Genomic DNA, 21,335 nt, shown 5'->3' on the forward strand with positions numbered 1-21,335 from the left:
TCCTGCGGAGAATTTGAGATATTTCAAAGATAATGAGCAGTGTTATGCTAATATGCAAAAATTCTGATTCTTGTAATGTAGACGTGAATGGGAAATTCCTGTCAAATTCCAACTGTAAATAATAAAGATCTTCGAACACAAAAGCTAAAAAATCAACAAAGAACCGAATATAACCTTCCTAAGGCAAAGAAATAATTGTCAATCTGCACACGGATACAAACTGTATCAATAGGAAAATAAAACATAACGATCAAATATCAATGAACCATGATCTGCAATTTAAAAGTTATTTCTTTTCTGGTAGTAATTGCAGGATTTGATACTGTAGATTGCACTAAGGGGTCACATAGTTTTGGGTTCGAAACCTTCAATATGCCACTATATGCATATACATACACATAAAAAACTCCATAGAGCCCGCTGTTGCTTCTTTTCAAGTAGCTCTCGCAACAATGGCGGGTGTACACACACGCATACATATATATGTTATATATAATTCGAAGGTATTGTTATGAACACACACACACCCGAGCGGACGTATAGGAGGTATGCGGGTACGGTTTACACTCGTTGGGAGGTTGGCAACGCTGCGGATACCTTAACTTGAATGTTTATGCTTCAAAAGAGAATAACATAATATTTACGTATAATAAAAAAGCCATCAGCTCTGGTACATGATAATTTACAATAATGTACGATACAGTGTCCAAATTAAATTATCTGGATATAATTTTCCGCATGTTTCATACGCACAGATGATGACAATACTGGGATAAAATTTGCATTTTGTCACCAGAACAAAAATATTAACAGGAGAACTCTAAAAACAATTTCTGAACTTTATGTATGTTTGTGAGCGTCTATATTTTGAACTTCTGAAGCAAAAGATGAAGTTTAATAGATTCAGGTGCTGCCAATAACTACAGAAATTTCATGTAATTTTATTGAAGTTATGATCAATCTAAATAAATGTCCTCTGTTACTTCTATCGTCGATGGTTGATGTTGATGATAAGTTTCTGGGATTAATAATAATCAAACCGTGTAAATAAGTTTTACACTGTATTAAAATATAATACTGACAATTTATCGAACTTAATTGTTCTTAAATATTTTCTTTTAAAAGTTACCGTATTATCGTAATGTTTATGTATGGTTTGTGTATTGATATTGGCTAAACAGTTAGGAGTTCAATTTTGCAATCCTTATTTCTTCCAAATGAATAAAAAGTGCCTCGAAAATACAGCCTAAGAAATTAGTTTAGCCCTATTTTCTCTTGAATCTGAAGAACATATAGACTTTTGGACATTATTAAAGATCGTTTGTTTCTCCTTGTTATGTAAAAACATTTGTGTATTAAGTTTATTTAATATTGTTTGATATTGTTTTCAACGATTAAATAGCATGAAATCATTTAAATGTTAGCACAAATATTTCCCGATGAAACAACGGAATGCATCAAAATATGTTGTATTCAGATCGAAGGAACAGTTGTTTGCACAGATTATTGATGATAAATATATTTTACGTTACAGTTTGAATGTTTGTATAAGAAGTAGCAAATCCATGCATTCAAATTGTTATACTGATACCAAGAATAAACTTTCAACATATTTAAGAAACAGTATCTGGAAATATGATATCCGTCCATCTTTCGACTGTTATTGTATGTCAATTTCTTTTTACTTTGAAATATCATTTTTATAACGTAAGATATGCGATTTGTACTTTTCTTTATTTTTATTCAAATCGGTGATTTGTCTACCAAAATAAGGAAACTGTTTTTGCCCCCTTCCCCCAGAATTAGCACCCACTGGCCTCTCCAGATAACATCACCCACAATACATTTGACTTAGAAACTGCAATGATACGTTCGATAAACGTGAACAGATGTTTCAAATCAAAATATGAATACTTATGATCATACTATCGTATATTGGTTTACAAAACAGAAATATATTGTTAAGATAGCTTGGGATTTCCCATATCACATGAAATATGTTAGTATCATTTTAATAACATGAAATAACACCCCATCGTTGCATTTTCTGTAAATCGATTATCAACTTTGAAATCGATGTACAAATTCTTCAGTATGCCTATGTGAGACAATAAGAGCATCCCATATAACATACATACACACACAATGTTCCAAATTCTATTGTATTATTACCCGTGAACACTTAAAACAGTTCTTAACTGGCATGTGATATTGCAATATAATCAAGAGAATTGTAAAAAGAATAATATTTATTCAGTTATAGTTTAAATGAAATCACGTGGAAATAAACATGAGTAATTCAAATTTGGGTTCTTTGCCATGAATTAGACATTATCTACGCTGTACAGAAACTATGTCTGTCTTGAACATATCAAAAGAGATTCTTACTCAGCCAGAATCAACCATGACAGTCAAGAATCACTTGCTAAATGGCAAGAATAGGATGCAAAGATCAAATAAATTAAATTCTTTCATGATAACAGAATTCATATGGCAACTTTCATATATGAAAATCTAGTTTTTTCTCGTAGATATATGAAGGATATAAATGTTGTGCTTTGTTTCTTGTGGAAGTTATTTGACAATCCTCCTGTATGTTCCTGTGTACTTTTGCAATTTCATACTGGTAATAATCTCTTTGTAATTTGAAGGTTGTCAAAATTTGCATATTGTATCCTTAGCTATTGTATTTTTATACTTTGTTGCTAAAATGGTTTTGTACTTACTTTGTGCTATAGTTGTGTGTTTTATGATATTAACATAGCAACTATTATAAAATAAAGACCAATGTTATGTTATTTTAAGAATGTTGGAATGATCGCAAATGTAATTTCTGTTGGACGAGTATATGTAACCTGCTTGAAATAAATAAATTTAGTATCTGTGTTGTTCTTAAGTGATAGTAATCATGCCCGTAATTAGTATTTGGTATTGTAACAATAAACATTTAAATTAAAATCGTTCATACATATATAATCCCTAAAACTCCAATGGAGCAAATTATAAAATTATCGATCGCAATCAAAGATATATACAAATTAATACACATTTAATAATTGAATGACAAAAACACGAATCTTGCATAATGAATCTGCACATTGTATGAAACCATTCATTAAATATTAAAACATTTTTCAAGATGGGTCGAAATAGTTATTAAAATATTGTAAAAAATATCTACATTGATAATTATTTTCAGATATAAACAAGGAGATTAATAATGCTATATTTAAAATATAATTTGGTTGTATTCCTTGAAAATCTAGAAACAATTCTGTAATATCACATGGGTTCCTCTGCAAGTGAGGCACATAGGTAATTTTTATTTTTGCAGATTAATTCTTATCCGATTAGTTTTACAAATATGATACGGTTTAAATATATTTTATGACATATATTTAGAGAAAGATTTAAAACGTGTAAATTAGACTATCATGTTAGTTTCAGTCGGGCTTCTTAAAGGTCCTGGAAAGGAACCCATCAATTCTAATGGGTTCTTTTGGGTTCCGCTGCAGGACCGGGACCTTTTTTCTCGCACAATTTAAATTCGGTCCAAGTTGCGTATTGTTTCATTGAAAAAAGGTTCCTGGACAATACATATTTAAATTTATTCGGAAAAGGGTTCCTGGACCGTATTTAAATTCATTCTGAAAAATGGTTCCTGGACCGAATAGAAGCGTTGTTTTTTAAAACACTTTTGGTATTTTAAGTTCGTGTTTTTCAATGTCTTTATACACATTAGAATGGAATTTATTTACTATAAGATATTTACATTGCAGACTTTTCAATTCCCCTATTTCATGTTGCATTGGCTTCAAACATAAACCGGCTACACCTTTGACGACGCTGGGCGATGCGGCACGACTGACCGCGTTAGAAGAAGAGGACTGCTCACCTTTCTCCTAGCTTTTCGAGTGACTTATGCAGTTCTTGCATGGCTACTGTCCTTCCCCCTTCACGAAAAAAAAAGGCCGAGGGCAAGCGACACCAAGTCCGCATTTATCTTTGGCAAGTGTGTTGGAAAGAATTGGCCACAAGTGTTGCTACCTTCCAGAATTTTCTGTGCATCCGTAGCACCACCTAACGCGGTACGATTTTCATGTTTGAAACTCTATAGTAATCAACAAATTACATTATGAAGTTAGACAGTGATCACCAGTTGTATGCTATTTATAAGAAATAAAATCACAGCCGGTACTTGAACATATCCGTCATGTGGTCAGTTACTCGGAAATATGGATGGTATGTAACTGCAGGTAGGGTGAAAAGGAAGGTTAATTTAGAAGCGTGGGTGCTGCGTTTGCTTGTTGTTTTTTTACTGTGATATTGTGCTGTGCTTTTCTGTTCTTTGTATCGTATTTTTCTACCTGGTTTAAAAGTATGATTCTACATTGAAAATTACCTCTATGGTTGACATACCAGACGAACCATGGATTTGCAGTGGTGCAGGTAAGGACTTGATTAGGAACCTTCTTTCAAAACCATTCAGTTCTAGAACATATGGTGAAAACTTGGAGCTTGTGATTGTGAACCATGAGCGACCGTGTCCTGAACTGTGCATAACCAAACCAACTAAGAAAGATGGGAAAGTTTTCATTAGGCAGATTAAAACATCTCAGTACAACAATATTATGTGGTTATGTGGCAGCAATGATCTTAATAAATTATTTTGTTGGCCATGTTTTTTGTTCAAATACAAATCTAGGACCATGGAACTATACAGGCTACAGTGACTTGAGCAATTTTTATAATGCAGTGCAAAGACATGAACGTTCCCAGAATCACATCTGCGCTTGCATCCAACTGAAGACATTCGGATAATCCATAATTGATATACAGTTAGACCTGAAAGAAAAGAGCTGCAGTTTTAAAGCACAATGAAACTGTGAAGAAAAGCAGAGATATTTTGAAAAGATTTAAGACATAACATGTTTCCTTGGTAAACAGGGACTTGCATTTAGAGGTCATGACGAAACACAAGGTTCAACCAATAGAGGAAATTACGTAGAATTAAGCAAATTGATAAGTAAATATGATCCTGTTCTTTGCAATCATTTGGAAACTGCAACAGTGTTTACTGGGCTCTCAAACAGAATTGAAAACGATCTTATTTGAGTTGATGTTTTAAGTCCACTTTATGCACAGTAAGGCTAATCGGGACTGGACCTACATTTTAAAGTGGGATCCGAACCACTTGTGCCTCCACCGGGTATCGAACTCTGAACCCCTCGATTACAAGGCAATGACGCTACCACTGCACCATGGGGGAGGCCCAAAACGATCTTATTGAAAGCATCAGTTCTGCACTAATGAAAGAAATTAAAACAGAGGTCTCAGCAATGACTTTTGTTTCCGTACTGTTTGATGAAGTGCCAGATGTCAGTAATATGTCACAACTTTCAACAGTTTTACGATACGTCAGATCAGATGGTTTGATTTGCGAGAGATTTATTTGCTTTGATGACGTCAGTAAAGACGGAACAGCAACAGCATTAAGCCAACACGTTTTCAAAGTAATTGAAGAATTGTATTTGGGCAAGAAGATCGTCTCGCAGGCTAATGATGCTGCAGCAGTAATGGCAAGTGAGCTGAATGTATCCAGAAGCTATGTTTGTTCACTGCTACGCGCATGTCTTAAATTTAGTGCTGGTGCTATCTGCAAACAGCGTTAAAGAAAGTAGTATATTTTTCAAAACGTTATCTGGATTAGGCCTTTTTCTCTGTTTCTAACAAACGCACCGAGCTACTAGACCGAATAGTTCAGAAAAGGTTGCCCAAACTGTTAATAATTACAGGGAATCTTTAATTGAGTTGTTCGAAGAAATTACAGACAAGCCCACTGACGGGGCACCAACACTTACAACGAAGCTAATGGGTTTTGTGGACCAGTAGGTAGCTTTCCATTTGTCCTTTGCTTGCAATTATTGAGAAATATTTCAATACATTTACGTTCTATTCGATATTCTACAAGCAAAATGTAATGACATATCATACTGCCAGAAGAAAGTAATGGAGTGTTTGAGGGCAATGGAAGACAAGAGGAACAGTTTCAACCAGGGTTGTTAAAGGTCCAGGAATTTTAAATAAATTCAATTTCAGTCCAGGAGAGAAAATCAGGAAGCGTAAATAGGTTCTGGACCGTAAAGAACCTTTTTATCTGTGAGGTATTTCAATGCGGTCCAGGAACCTTTTTTCCCCGATCAATTTAAATTCGGTCCAGGAACCTTTATTCCGAATCAGTTTAAATAGGGTCCAAGTTCCGTATTGAAATGAAACAATACGCAACTTGGATCGAATACGGACCTGACGATAAACAATTATCCACTTGTGAGCATGAAAGAATAATTCAGGTGCTGACTGCCTTGAGAATCTAAGGTAAGGTAGAAATGGGCGAAATGCAAACGCTACAATAATCTGTGCTACAGTCACGTTACCACTCTCCATATAGCCCCATTCTCGCGAGAGCTCCTTCACTTGGTTGTAGCAGCACTGCCCTTCCCTGTTGTAATATCCGCTGGGAACACAGCAGCCTCACGTTACCTCTACGACTGTTCCTAATGGCTGCGGTTCCTGAATCGGATGCCGGAGCAACACGTGACGGGTTTGTTTGAACTCAATGTGACGCCATATAGTCCATTGCGTTACGTACAGTAACTCTTCGACAATGGAGATTTTCAATGTGGCCCACGAGAAAACAACAGCGTTTTCATTTATTCCTTGCGCTACGTTTTCTACAACCACAGTGTGACATTCTAATGTAAAACGTACTCGCGGACATTTTTAGAAGGAAACTTCTAATCAGCCAAGCCTGGTCTGTAATTGTAAATAAATTCAATCCCGGACTGGGAGGGAAAATCAGCAAGTGTAAATGAGTTCTAGACAGTGTATAACCTTTTGATATTTAAAGCATTTCAATTTGGTCCAGGAACCTTTTTTCCAGAATGAATTTCAATTCGGTCCAGGAACATTTTTACGGAAGAATTTCAATTCGGTTCAGGAATCTTTTTTCAGGAACAATTAAAATACGGTCCAGGAACCTTTTTTCAATGTAACAATACGCAACTTGGACCGAATTTAAATTGTGCGAGAAAAAAATTCCGGTCCTGGACCTTTAACAACCCTGGTTTCAACGAGTTCTGGCATAACATTCCCCGTCCGATAACGAATAAAGAACCTTGCTCCTAGAATGTTGTTGAATAAAGAGTTTTACACAGGAAGCGGCAAGGACATTTACCTTTAGAGAGTAAGTGAAGGTCTGCGAAAGGAACGAAACCAGGTGAGGGCAGTAGCAAGGGGTCTTTTGTTGGAAATCATCTGGAGGAGCAAGATCTGGAGCTATGGAGTTATTCGTGATCGAACGGGGTAAGTTACTCCTTCACCCTAATCTGCTATTCTCGTTGTTCAGTCAGAAGTGTTTAAATCTAAAACATAGGGTTTTACATTTAATATACTTAATGCTAAGTTAGGTATTCACATCTGGCCCCGTTAGGGCCGTCTCTACCATCAAGTGCTACAATTGCTGGGTATGAGCAACATCCCTTGGTTCGATTCCCGCGTTTTGCAGGATGGAACGCTACGCTTGGACCCTATTTAAACTGATTCGGAAAAAAGGTTCCTGGACCGTATTTAAACTAATCTAAAAAAAGGATCCTGGACCGTATTTAAATTGATTTGGAAAAAAGATTCCTGGACCGAATTGACATACTTTACAGATAGAAAGGTTCTTTACGACCCAGAACCCATTTTCGCTTACTGATTTTCTCTCCTGGACCGGAATTGAATTTATTTAAAATTCCTGGACCTTTAACAACCATGGTTTCAATACAATACTAAAAACTGGCGCCATATTTTTACTATTTTTTGTAAAAACATAATCACAAAGAAGGAATAATAATAATGACTTTGTATTCGATAAGAAAAAGTACCATATGTTATGATACTTTTTTCACCAAAACGTATGTATATTGTGTGTTACTGGAAGTTCTCTTTTACAAAGTATTGGGCAGTAAAAAATATATAATTTTTGTAATTATATAAATAGCGACTACAATAATCAGATTTTCCAATAGTTTGGAAGCAACTTTCTTTTATCCATTTGTACAGAAACTTGCTATATGTTCTGTTCTGGACTGCGGTTCTTACATTCGCATCAGTTCATAAGGCTTGTGCTGCCATCTACAAAGTTCGAAGGAAAAACCTAAACTACCCTTCGTCTCGTGACTCAGCTTTTCGCCACGGAGTGACAAGTGGCGTGCATGTTGATGGTAATAAGGATAACAACCACTGTCGAGCCATTAAAATGACGTCAGCAGCATTTGTCGATAATGCATATTTTCTAATCACACCCCCCGTGAGAGTTCTTTTCACGTGAATAGAATCATGCAATGTTTTCAAAATGGCACAAAGGCTCTTTGCAATGGCGAAGTGAAACAATGATGTTATATTTTTGAAGTCACGTACGCACGAAGAACGATACTTTAGATCCTGTAACATCTGTAATCAATATTGTGATATGTATTCCAACCGAGGCAAACGTTTCTTCCTTATTTTGTAATTTGTTCGTATATTGATTTATCTGTTAATTCAGCTCTACATACAACAAACATTTTTATATCTAGTAACATTTCAACATTTTTCTGTAGCACGTTTTTGCGTTTCTGTGTCATATCAGAAGGGAGGATTGCTACAAATGACCTTGTCCTAATCACTATTAAATTATCTCACTGGGATGACTTGAATTTCTGCATGTACATACATTAGGGTTCGATGTACAGTCACCCTTCTTGAACTTGAAGGAAAAATTTCCCATGTATAAAGATCAACTTTTAAGATTATATCAAAATTATTTGGATGACACAACAGTACATTTTCGAAGTTATGGGTTTGATAATAAACTTCGAAACACTGCAAAATTCCATTGTTTGCTAGTTTTCGCTGTACTTAACTGGTATAACATTCAAGAAAGAGAAATACCACAAGATTTTAGAAACAATTATTACTAACTGTCTAATAACAAGGACAGAAAATGGTTGAAATTATTTTCAGCTTTAACTCCAGTGGGAAAGATTATCAGAATAGTAAAATGTAGGGATATTGGATTTGGTATACTTTAAACCTACATACCCTCAAATTCCGATATTTGTATGTGTATGAAAGCATTTCGTCTTTTATCGCTTTTTATGTAGCTTGCATTCTAAATCTAAAATGGTGCATACGTATTATCACTAACTTTCACATGCACCACTAGCTTGGCAAGGGGAAAGTTTTCTGAGCCCAGGTCAAATTTGGCACTAGAGTGCGCGTCAAATCTCCTGCATATGGCCTTGAACGGCTGAATAGCACCAGCGAATCACAGACGTGCGGCGTTGCCTAGTTCGCTCAACCACGCTGCCTCCTTTCCGTGTGAAATTTCAACATGGCACCGCTGCAGTGTGCTGCTATTGGCTATCGCCATATGCAGGAGATTTGACGCTCACTCTAGCCATAAATTTAGTACTGTCCTCCACTACAGCTTCTATCATTTCTATGCATGAGTGGTAGTATGGGGACTTCCACGATAGCTTAGTGGCTTACGCCATAATTGCAAATTAAGGTGCCACAAGTTCTATTCTTGGGGGAGGCACATTATACAATGATTCGGATCTCACTATAAACTGTAGATTAATTTGTGATTAATGTGAACATAAAATGGACTTAAACCAATAACAAACTGCAGATATGGTCAACGTAGAATTATATATAACCTGGATTCTATTGCATGCAGGACATAGGTACGAAACTTTCCAAACTTCGCGTTTCACTACCAGCTTCTAGACCTGCACGTTAAGTGTATTGCAGTGTTACCAGATAAATCCCCTTATTTTTACAAAGGAACAGGCCAATTCCGTGCTTAATCCAGTTTATCGCATCCAAGTAAGCGGGCACACTAGTGCTGACATGTTGAGTCGTAAATGCTATTTATTGCCTTAATCTTTAAATCTTCACGTATTACCTTCCCATAATAGAACAACAAGGTCGCACAGGACAGGCCACATTCTTATCGGTCGAGGTATCAACATTCGTCTAATCGTTTTCAGCCGAGGCACTTTGCAGTTTGTATTTTTATTCATTTATGCCTTCGCGCAAATGGCATCTGTTTCATAATCGATGCTCTTTTGATTTTAAAATAATCGTTATTTATTGATTGATTGATTTGCATTTTTAAGTCCACTTTATGCACAGTAAAGCTAATCGGGACTGGACCTAGAATTTTAAGTGGGATCCGAACCACTATGTACCTCCACCGGGTATCGAACCCGGGACCCCTTGATTAGAAGGCAACGACGATACCACTGCACCATTGGGGAGGCTCATAATCGTTATTTAGTCATGAATTCTGAAATAAAACCAATTCATTACAATTTTGTTTTGTATTTTAAATAACGAGGATATTATCATCTGTAAATATATCTCTCAAATTTGTCCAATTTTTACTTACCAATGAATGAAAATACTAATATTAACCTTGTATAATGAAGCAAAATAAGGGTTCTACATCAGACATATTTCGCTTTCAATTTCCACATAACACTGAAACATTCATGCTGTTAAAGGGACACAGAGATCCACGCCACACCACATTTTCGTGAACGTTTTACCTCAGTGGTGTTGATTACAAGCATTAATCTGTGTTACTTTAACACCCGATTAGCCTTACTGTGCATAAAGTGGACTTTAAACAACAAATCAAACAATCATTAAATGTTGTGTACACCTCTTGGGACAACTCTCTGTGTCATTTTAACATCCAAACTTTTACACTGCACGATACCACACAGAGAAACATATTATTTGTTAAAAACTAAATATGCTGACCAAGGCAGTAATTTATTTTATTAAAAACATAAACTAAACGTAACGTTTACAGAGTATGAAGAAGACCTTGCTAGAAGGTTGAAATGTTACGTTTAGTTTATGTTTTTAATAAAATAAATTACTGCCTTGGTCAGCATATTTAGTTTTTCATAATCATGGAAACAAGGCTTAATGGTGTTATATTATTTGTGTTCACATGAAATAGATTTTTGAACTAATTTGTTAAACGCAAAGTTCTTATGTAATTATAGTTCAGATTTGTAGACCATGTTTATTCCTTCCTACACATAAGTTCGTTAACTTATTTGAGCTATGGGACATTTTGGTCTTTGGGCATGCTATATCTCTCTCTATTTGAAGTCACTCTGTGAAAAGAGATGTCTAATATGTACAGTCATGTTAGAAACATCTGTCGCATGGAATTTTTCTAAGTCCAACGTCTTACGAAATTATGTTGGTAGCTCTGAAACAAGGATGTGTTGTGAAATATACGATCCTCCAATCAGAGTGAAGGTCGATTCGGAGGGGCAGGAGGCGTGACTAATGGTCTTGTCCATAGGAAGATCAACCTATGCAGCATTTTCAATCATGAGATAATTGGTTAAATATTGTTTCAATAACGAGAATCAGCAGAAGAATTGCGCAAAAGTTTACTTTGTCGCTTTAATTGAATTTAATAGTTTCAAATTAGTATTAAATTGTCCCAATCATAATTCACGAACTTAATATATGTATTCATGTATGTGTTTGACAATCATATATCACTCATTAGAACAATTTTCGCATTGTTTTCACTACGTGAGATGACATTTCATTTACATTTACGATAAAATAGTGGTTCGGGTGTAATTACAGTTTTCATTAATTAATTTGGAGATGCATTTTTATTTGTTGAGTTAATGATTAGGTTAATTCGTTATTTTTCGCGGAAAGAGGGAACCACATCTGAAAGAAAATATACAAATTGCATTATTGAGGTCAAGAGTTAGTTTTAACATCACTTTTTGCAACAATCAAAAACAATCAAATCAATAATGATTACACTGATGAACAAATTTAAACTTTTTTTTGCTCCTTTGAACGAAAATAGGTGATTATTTATAATTTGACCCCGCTGAATCCAAATCTGAAAGTAGAAATGCTGTATCACCTATCGTTTTCTCTGGATTTTCATATTTTGTTTTTAATAAAAATTTAATTCCCTTTGTAATAATACATCGAAATTTGAAATTATTTTTGTTTGTTTGCTCATGAAATAAGATTTAAATATTGAAGTGAATAACTATGAAATATAAAAAAAAATAAATATATATATAGGACCGATTTTGACTGTTCAATTAAGAAATTTCATGCACAAAAAGGGGGAAAAAACACATTTTTACTCACATTTTCAAAATTTCTTTCTTGAACCCTACAGTTTGTAACTGCCACCAGAAACCTCTTCCTTGAGGTTCCAACAGTAGTCTGCTAACATGTTCTGTACCGATTTTCCTGCATATCGTTTCTCCATGACAGAAATATCCTGGTGAATTCTCTCGCCGCATTCGTCACTAACCGCGCCCAAGTTAGGGGGGAAAAAGTCCAAATGCGAATGTAAAAAGTGAATTTTCAAGGACATATTGCGCCCCATGCGCTGATAACACTTCAACAAGTTCTTAAAAAGTTCCTTGTAGTTGTCAGATTGCACATTTCCAAGAAAATTACAGCATACTTGTCTGAAAGCTGTTTATCTTTTGTCCGGCTGTCCCATTCGCAAAGAAAGCAACAACATTTTGTAAAACCAGACTGCATGCCTAACAGTATACCAATCATTTTGAGGTCTCCGCATATCTGCCAACCATATTTTTCATAATTTATCACTTTTAATATTGTATCCATATATTCATATGTTTCCTTCATGGTGGAAGAATAGGCAAGGGGTACTGATGGGTATATATTCCCATTATGCAACAATACTACTTTTAAACTATTCTTAGATGAATCTAAAAATAGTCTCCACTCCGTTTGGGTTGTGACTCCTTCCAAGTTCTTGCAGAAGGCCTTCTACATCATTGCAGTAAGTTAACTCATTACTAACAGAAAAAATGTGTCAGTGATTGTTGGCGTTTCCGTTATGACACCTTAACACCTTCTTGTAATAAATTCCACCCTCGGAGATGAGAACCTAATAATTCCGCTTGAACTTTAGAAAGGTTGAGGTCTCTGACTAGATCATCTAGTTCGGATTGGGAAATAAAGTGAGGTATATTTGGATCAGGAAAATTTGGATCGGTGTTTGAATATGAAGGTCCAGGTTCGTCATCTGGAGAAGCACTGCTTGGTTCTGTTTCATCCACTGTCCATTCTTTAGGAAGCTTAGGAATTGGTATAAAATCATGACTCATAGGTTTCTTGGCTAAAGGAACATCAGGATAAAATATAGAATTTTTTGATTTTGAACTATATCCCAATATGTTTGTTAAACAGAAGTAACAATCCGTAGTATGATCTTTCTGTTCTGTCCATATTACAGGGTTTCCGAAGGGCTTTGATTTGTGAGTGCCATTAAGCCAACCACGTAAAGTTCGCGAACAATTACAACAAATTTTACCTGGTGCCCAGCTTTTTCCCTCATCTACTTTACTTCCAAAATACAACTCGAATGCTTTTTTCACTATAGGAGTGATAGTATTTCTCTGTGACGTCGGAGTAAATTCCCCGCAAACATAACAAAAGTTCTTGTTATTCACACATTTGCGTGACATGGCGAACTCATTAATTGAGTTATAGTAATATATTTCTTTAAAAAACAACTTTGAATGCTCTGATCGTTTTGTTAAAATACAACTTACACTTCTCTTCACTATACACAATATTAAATTAACAATTTCACGAACATACACAAACATAAAATACGGCTACTCGCGAAGTTATCGCAAAGGAAGGTACGACTCGACTAACCCACAAAAGAACAAATTTTAACAGAGAAACAGGAAATTACTCTACTACCAGATGTTTTCTCCACGAAATATTAAGTGCCAGTCATAAACACACAAGGTTACTAGTAAAAGGTTCTTATCCATTTGCTAGGAACCAAACGTAAAGCCGGATGCGAAGCAGGGTGCGGAGACCTGAAACCATAAAACTATAAAATGTGGGTGTTCTGCAAAAACTTTAAGTGATACAGGAAAACGGATGCGATATTCGTTATCAGCACATCTGAATACATAAAGATCACTTAGTTTTATTTAAAGGAGTATTTCATTGTTTATCAGTGTTATCTTATAAATACCATATTTAATGTAAATTTGTTTTAGAAATGGGAGCTATTTATTTAAGTTCAGTGCAGGATAACAAGTGGAGATACATAGTGGTTCGTATCTCACTTTAAACTGTAGGTCCAGGCCCGATTAGCCTATCTGTGCATAAAGTGGACATAGAATTCAGTAGAAAAATAACGTCTACCTAGTATTTTGGATTTTAGATGCGTTGAGACCACTAAAATTACCAATTCTTATAATAAGAAACCTGTCCTCATATTACCATTTTGAAAGAGAGAGAGGGAATTGTATAATCTTTCGTTGTTAATTTCAAAGAAGACTAATTCAAATAGTAACAATGGGAACGAATAAGCTTACGATAAGGTTTTGCCACTGCGGGGATTTGAACCTACGACCATTAGAGTGACAACCCAGTGCGATAACCACTACCCCACGAGTTCGTTCTTTCATATGGCATGATTATAAGTTAAGACCAATTCGTTCAATGTGAATTAGAAATATAATCCCCACCCGCCTCTTTATAAACAACACACCCAAACGCTCCTTTGTAGCAAATGAAATAAAGGTGGTATGAATTTCACAAAACATTTAAGCAAAATCTACTATATTTACGACGCAATTGGTTTACATGGAGAGTCTACAGCTTCGAAAATTGAGGATGTGACGTGGCTTCTTTTAGTGGTAGGGTAGATGTTGACATGGCAAGGTTCTAGCGTGCACTAGCCAGTAATTTCCGAGAAAGAAACTTCATTTTTTTAAAGATGGTAAAGTGGTTTGCTGATAGGCTATCAGTATCATACGCCGAAGATTATCGGTTTGACTTCTGTTCGATTACCGCTATTATTATTATATAGAGCAACTACGTATTGTATTTAATTAATAATTTAAAGAAATAAAAATGTTATCTATTTTTAAAAAATAACACTCCTTTGTAATGATTTTTCAATGTTATTTTTGAAAATCATTTTTCAGAATATGTTTTTGAATTTCTCATCATTTTACAAATATTTTCATAAAAATTATCCACGTGTTATATTCGACGAAATGTTATGTATAGTGAGAGTTATACATTTTTATTTTAGGGAAAATTATCAAGAAACAAAACAAATAAATACTATTGACATCATTTTCTGAATATTTTTTTCACAATATTTTTTGTTCATCATACATAGTTGTATTCTTGTAAAAGCATGGAAAACAGTATTTCTCTACATTTCGCAAATAAACTAATATACGAATTTTTGTAATACGTAAAATGCAATAAATATTTCTTCGGTTTAATAAAGAATAAAAATCGCAGGGCTAACCGAACGGGGAATCGAACACAGAATTTATTCCCCATAAAATGCCTTGTAGCATTTGCAATGAAGTGATGTAGATTCAAGTAATAAAATGTCTTGCAAAATCGCACGTTATAAGATTGTTCAAATATATTAACTCAAATCAATGTGTCCATAAGTAGATGGTATCACCGCTAAGGACACTTTTCTCCATGGGTGGTCCTTTATTTGCACGGGTTTTAATTAATTTGCACGTACTTATAACTAATTTGCACGTACTTATAACTAATTTGCACGTACTTAGAACTAATTAGCATGTACTTAGAGTACTTTACATTTATGTATTTGCATGTTTATAACTTTTTATGAATATATAATTATTTATTTTATGAAAAATATGTATATAGAAGGTAATTAGAGGTACTAAACGCTATGCATATGGTTTTATATTCATTACTGCAAAGTATGTAATGTATAAATCGATAATAATTAATGTTTATAGTATTGAAAATAAGTTTTCTATGGTTTATGAACCGCTATGAAAGGTGGTAATGGTACGAAAGAAGACGGTCCTGGTATTCGAACCCGCGATATGTAATATTATTAATTAGTACTATGTAATAATGTATTTCATCATGTTATGAAACACGGTGGTTTCACACGCTAGACAGAAGACGGTGAACTCCGCGCTCCACGCTGATGCCAGACAGAGAGAATGAATTAATATTCAGCGCAGGTAGACGAGAAAGGAATTTGGGGAGTGTGCGTTCAAGGTCAAATGACGTCAGAACGCCAGGACAAAGAAGGAACCCAATTGACCAATCAGAGAAGGCGTCGGTAGGTTTTCTGAACCGGTTTTTTCCAAGGTCAACTAGTACGCAAGAACAGGGGAGAGCTATGCAATTCTGTAGGGCAGGGGAGGGATTGAACCAGACAACAAAGAATGTCTGAGAATGCGCAGCAAGGGTCAAATCTCTGAAGCTATGCGTCGCTTGTAGAACTGGTTTCAGCCGCCAATTAATATTCCGCTCAGGGTTGCCCCAAGGCACAGGACGCACACAAGGAAAAAGGATTTTGGGATATCCAATTAGATTGGAGCGAGAACTTTAATTTGAACAAGGAGAACGAAGCGTAAGGGTTTTAATCTGTACTAGGAAGAAGGGAGAGCTATCAGGGACTGGGCCTACAGTTTTCACTATTTGCTTTTATCACGGGGTATCGAACCTATGACCCTTTGATTATTGATTTAGGTAGTAAATTTATGTTACTGTGTGCTATTTAACTTAATTTTGAGTTTATTTTTTACCAAACTTTGACTTTATGTCAAATCTTTTACAATTTTTATGTTAATTTTTACCAAAATAACACTATTTATACTATTCAGGCAACATTTTTTCATTAAATTTTGGATTCACAGACATTTTTTCAACTTTTAACTTATTATTTTACAATTTTTATGTTAATTTTTTACCAAAATAACACTATTTATACTATTCAGGCAACATTTTTTATTAACTTTTGGACTCACAAAGATATTTTTTCAACATTTAAGTTATTATTTTACAACTTTATGTTTATTTTTTACCAAACTTTGACTTTATGTCAAACATTTTCCCAGCTTATTTTTATTATTACTCAAATAACACTATTTATACTATTCAGGCAACATTTTTTATTAAATTTTTGGACTTACAAAGACATTTTTTTCAACTTTTAATTTATTATTTTACAACTTTATGTTAATTTTTTTACCAAAATAACACTATTTGTACTATTCAGGCAACATTTTGTTATTAAATTTTGGACTTACAAAGACATTTTTTTCAACTTTTAATTTATTATTTTACAACTTTATGTTAATTTTTTACCAAAATAACACTATTTGTACTATTCAGGAAACATTTTGTTATTAAATTTTGGACTCACAAAGACATTTTTTTCAACTTCTATCTGTTTATTTCACAAGTTCAGGCTTATTATTACTCAAATAACACTATTTATACTATTCAGGCAACATTTTTTATTAACTTTTGGACTCACAAAGATATTTTTTCAACTTTTTAAGTTATTATTTTACAACTTTATGTTAAGTTTTTACCAAAATAACACTATTTGTACTATTCAGGCAACATTTTGTTATTAAATTTTGGACTCACAAAGACATTTTTTTTCAACTTCTATCTGTTTATTTCACAAGTTCAGGCTTATTATTACTCAAATAACACTATTTATACTATTCAGGCAACATTTTTTATTAACTTTTGGACTCACAAAGATATTTTTTCAACTTTTTAAGTTATTATTTTACAACTTTATGTTAATTTTTTACCAAAATAACACTATTTGTACTATTCAGGCAACATTTTTTTATTAATTTTGGATTCACAAAGACATTTTTTTCAACTTTTAACTTATTATTTTACAACTTTATGTTAATTTTTTTACCAAAATAACACTATTTGTACTATTCAGGCAACATTTTGTTATTAAATTTTGGACTCACAAAGACATTTTTTTCAACTTTTAACTTATTATTTTACAACTTTATGTTAATTTTTTACCAAAATAACACTATTTGTACTATTCAGGCAACATTTTGTTATTAAATTTTGGACTCACAAAGACATTTTTTTCAACTTTTAACTTATTATTTTACAACTTTATGTTGTTTTTTTTAGCAAAATAACACTATTTATACTATTCAGGAAACACTTTTAGTTATATTTTCGACACACAAACTGTGTGTTCTCAACTTTTATTTGTTTATTTCCCAAGTTTAGCCTAATATTTACTCAAATGACACTATTGATATTATTCAGGCACCATTTTTATTACATTTTGGACTCTCAAAGACACACACACACACACAGAGAGAGAGAGAGAGAGAGAGAGAGAGAGAGAGAGAGAGAGAGAGAGAGAGAGAGAGATTTTTCCAAGTTTACAGGATTATTCCCTAGTTTACTCAAATAACACAATTTAGATGTGTTTTGAATTATATTTTGGATGCACAAAGAGAAGTTTTCAACTTTCTTATTGATTTTTTGCAGGGTATGTATTAATTTTTATTTATTTTGTTTTGTATCATATATACATTTACAAATTTTTAACTTAGAGTTTAGTATTTATTTAAATCTTTTCAAAAACACTAAAAAAAAGTACTTTTAGCTAAAATGTAAGCCACAGAATATATTATTATTATTATTATTATTATTAGGGTTTACTGATTTCCACTATGCTATTTTTGGTTCTGTATTTCTATATGTATTTATTTAGGGCAGGTTACGCCTGCCACGTAGGAAAGTTTGTTTATTTTAGAGTTTGCTGAGTATTTTGTTACTTTTATACTAGGTAAAAGTTTTCTAAATATACCAGATAGAGCTCTATATACTTTTGTTTTTGCTATTTTGGAGATGATGCGATCAGCATCACTCTCCATCTGCTTTTTATTTTATGTACCCAATATTATTTTGAGGCTTAGTGAATTCTAGAGCCTATTTATGCAGGAGAGAGGGCTTGAAAATTTTGATCTCAGATAACCCAACTATTATTTTAAAGGATATTTTATACTTATTATGTGCCACTAGAATATCAAAGCTTGCTTAATTTTTATGTCTGTAACGCATTTATTGTATTTCTAGCTAAGGCTTACTGGATAAAGTACACGAAATGTTTAACATTTCAACTATTTGCTTTTATACGAGGGCAATTTTTTAGTGTAACGAAAATTATTGTGTGTCTATAAAGACTGAAATCCCTTTACCGATGGGTCCATAACTGGACGCTTACCAACATTGTTTTTTAAAAAATATATATAACCATTTATCAATATATTGACAATTCACAGGACAAGACGAAGTTCACAGACGACTGACTATATGAACCATAGGTCCATTTGCTAAACTTTTTTTCTATGCTAGAAGAATAATTTAGCCTTATAGCTTTTTTCAAGGTATTTTTGAAGTATTACTGGTTTTTTGGGTGCATCAACGTTTGGGTTATTTCTATTTTGTTTATTATACGAGGCCACAATCACTATTTGAACACTGAAATTCTCTGATTGAAACTAAAACCTTAGGCTGTAACTAGGGACTTAGTATGTATATCGACAATTTATAGGACAACACGAACCTTACAAAGGATTGTAGGTGATGTAGGCCCATACGCCAGAGCTTTGTTAACCTGCAAGAAGCATTTACAGCTAATGCTACGAGGAAATGAGGTTGATTTTTTACTGTTTCACAAGAATGCTATTTTTTATACACCCAATATTTGCTTTTCAAGTAACTACATGTACCAGAAGTACTTACAGGCCAACTCTAACTAGACTTCGATTTATATAAATGTAGCAAGAACTATATTTCTGAGGAAGTACGCAAAAGCAGATTACCCGATTAAAGTATCTGAAAAACAGATTTTTCTATGCAAGTATATTTTTATTGACTGGATTATTTAACAGATTCAACAGGAAGACTGCAAAATTCATTAAATGTAGTTCTATAGTATAGGTGGTTTCAGAGATATAAAAAGAACAAATATAAGATTTCGCTTTTTTGCTTCTGAGGCTAATCGCGACGCTAAGGGTAAATGGCGAAGAAATGTAACGGAGGAGAAACAGTCCCAAAAGTTATGGGCTGCATGTAAGTTAATACCACAGAGATATTACAGTAGGTGTAGGTTCTACCACCAGAACATTTCTATTATAATAATACTGGTTATGCTGTACTGTTAGCTAAAGATGCTGATATTTGAGAAACTTAAAACTTTACTCACGACTTACTGTTGCACAAGATCCGATGACAAAATTTAAAAATTGTTATCGCCCAGACAGGGACTCGAACCCTGGACAGATAGGTTAAAAGCCTAACGCTATACCAACTAAGCTCTCTGGCACAAGGTATTCTTTTTTTGAAAAGTTAGTTATGTTAAGAAATATATTGAAACATTTGAGAACACTCTTGGTCTGGTTCGACAGAGAAGGAGACAACATTTCCAAATTTTTACAGACTGGGTGTATTTTTCCACTATAGAGGCCTTCACTATATGTAATTCGAAACGCTAAAGTTCAGCTAGCTTCCAAAATTGAGGTAAAGATTGTGTCTGGCGAGATTAACAAGTTACAATTATATCCAGTTACGGACAAATAAAGCTAAAACTCTCAGATTTACTGTACTAGCCAAGTTTTAGTAACATTTTCCTTCACTATAGTACTAATACCAAAGAAATAGGTATATTTTATTTATAATTTGATAAAATGTATTAGTATTTAATTCACAAAGTTAGGTAAAAAACAGTATTTTTAAAAAATATTGTTACTGCCTTCAAATTTTATGTTATTTAGCCACTAACAACTGGTTTACACTGTTTGGCATCCTTTAAATAGGAAAAGAAGGAATTATTTGTTTAGTATTTTTACTACTTTATATTTATTTAAGAAAACAATTCTACAGTTTAACTTAATTTTTAACAAATTGATACTAATTTCTATATCAAAGTTATGTTATTTAGAGTGTATGAAGGCGTATAAAGTTAATATTTGTACTTATCAGTGCAACTAACAATTATATTTTACACACAAAAGATACAGTTAAATTACTTGAATCAGAGAATAATATTTTACAGTAATTGATTCATTTAGAACTAGTCAGTACTTTTATGCATGAGAAAGTTTTTTTAATTTTCTATTACGCATGCTATTTTGTGCTATTTTTAAAATGTATTTCTAAGGCAAACTGGTTTAATTTTCTGCTTATAATGTAAAGTTGACTTAGTTTTCGCACAATGCTTTGTACATTTGTTATATTCACTACTTACAATCCAAATATTATGCTTATTTAATGTATAACTAACTAACTTTCTAGCCTTCTTAAACCCGAAGGTTCATGGCTACAGCAACACATGCCTTTCATCTGTTCCTGTCCTGAGCAAGATCTATATACTCCTT

Source organism: Lepisma saccharinum, chromosome 3 (assembly GCF_977018435.1).
Source record: "Lepisma saccharinum chromosome 3, izLepSacc3.1, whole genome shotgun sequence".
Taxonomy (NCBI): Eukaryota; Metazoa; Arthropoda; class Insecta; order Zygentoma; family Lepismatidae; genus Lepisma; species Lepisma saccharinum.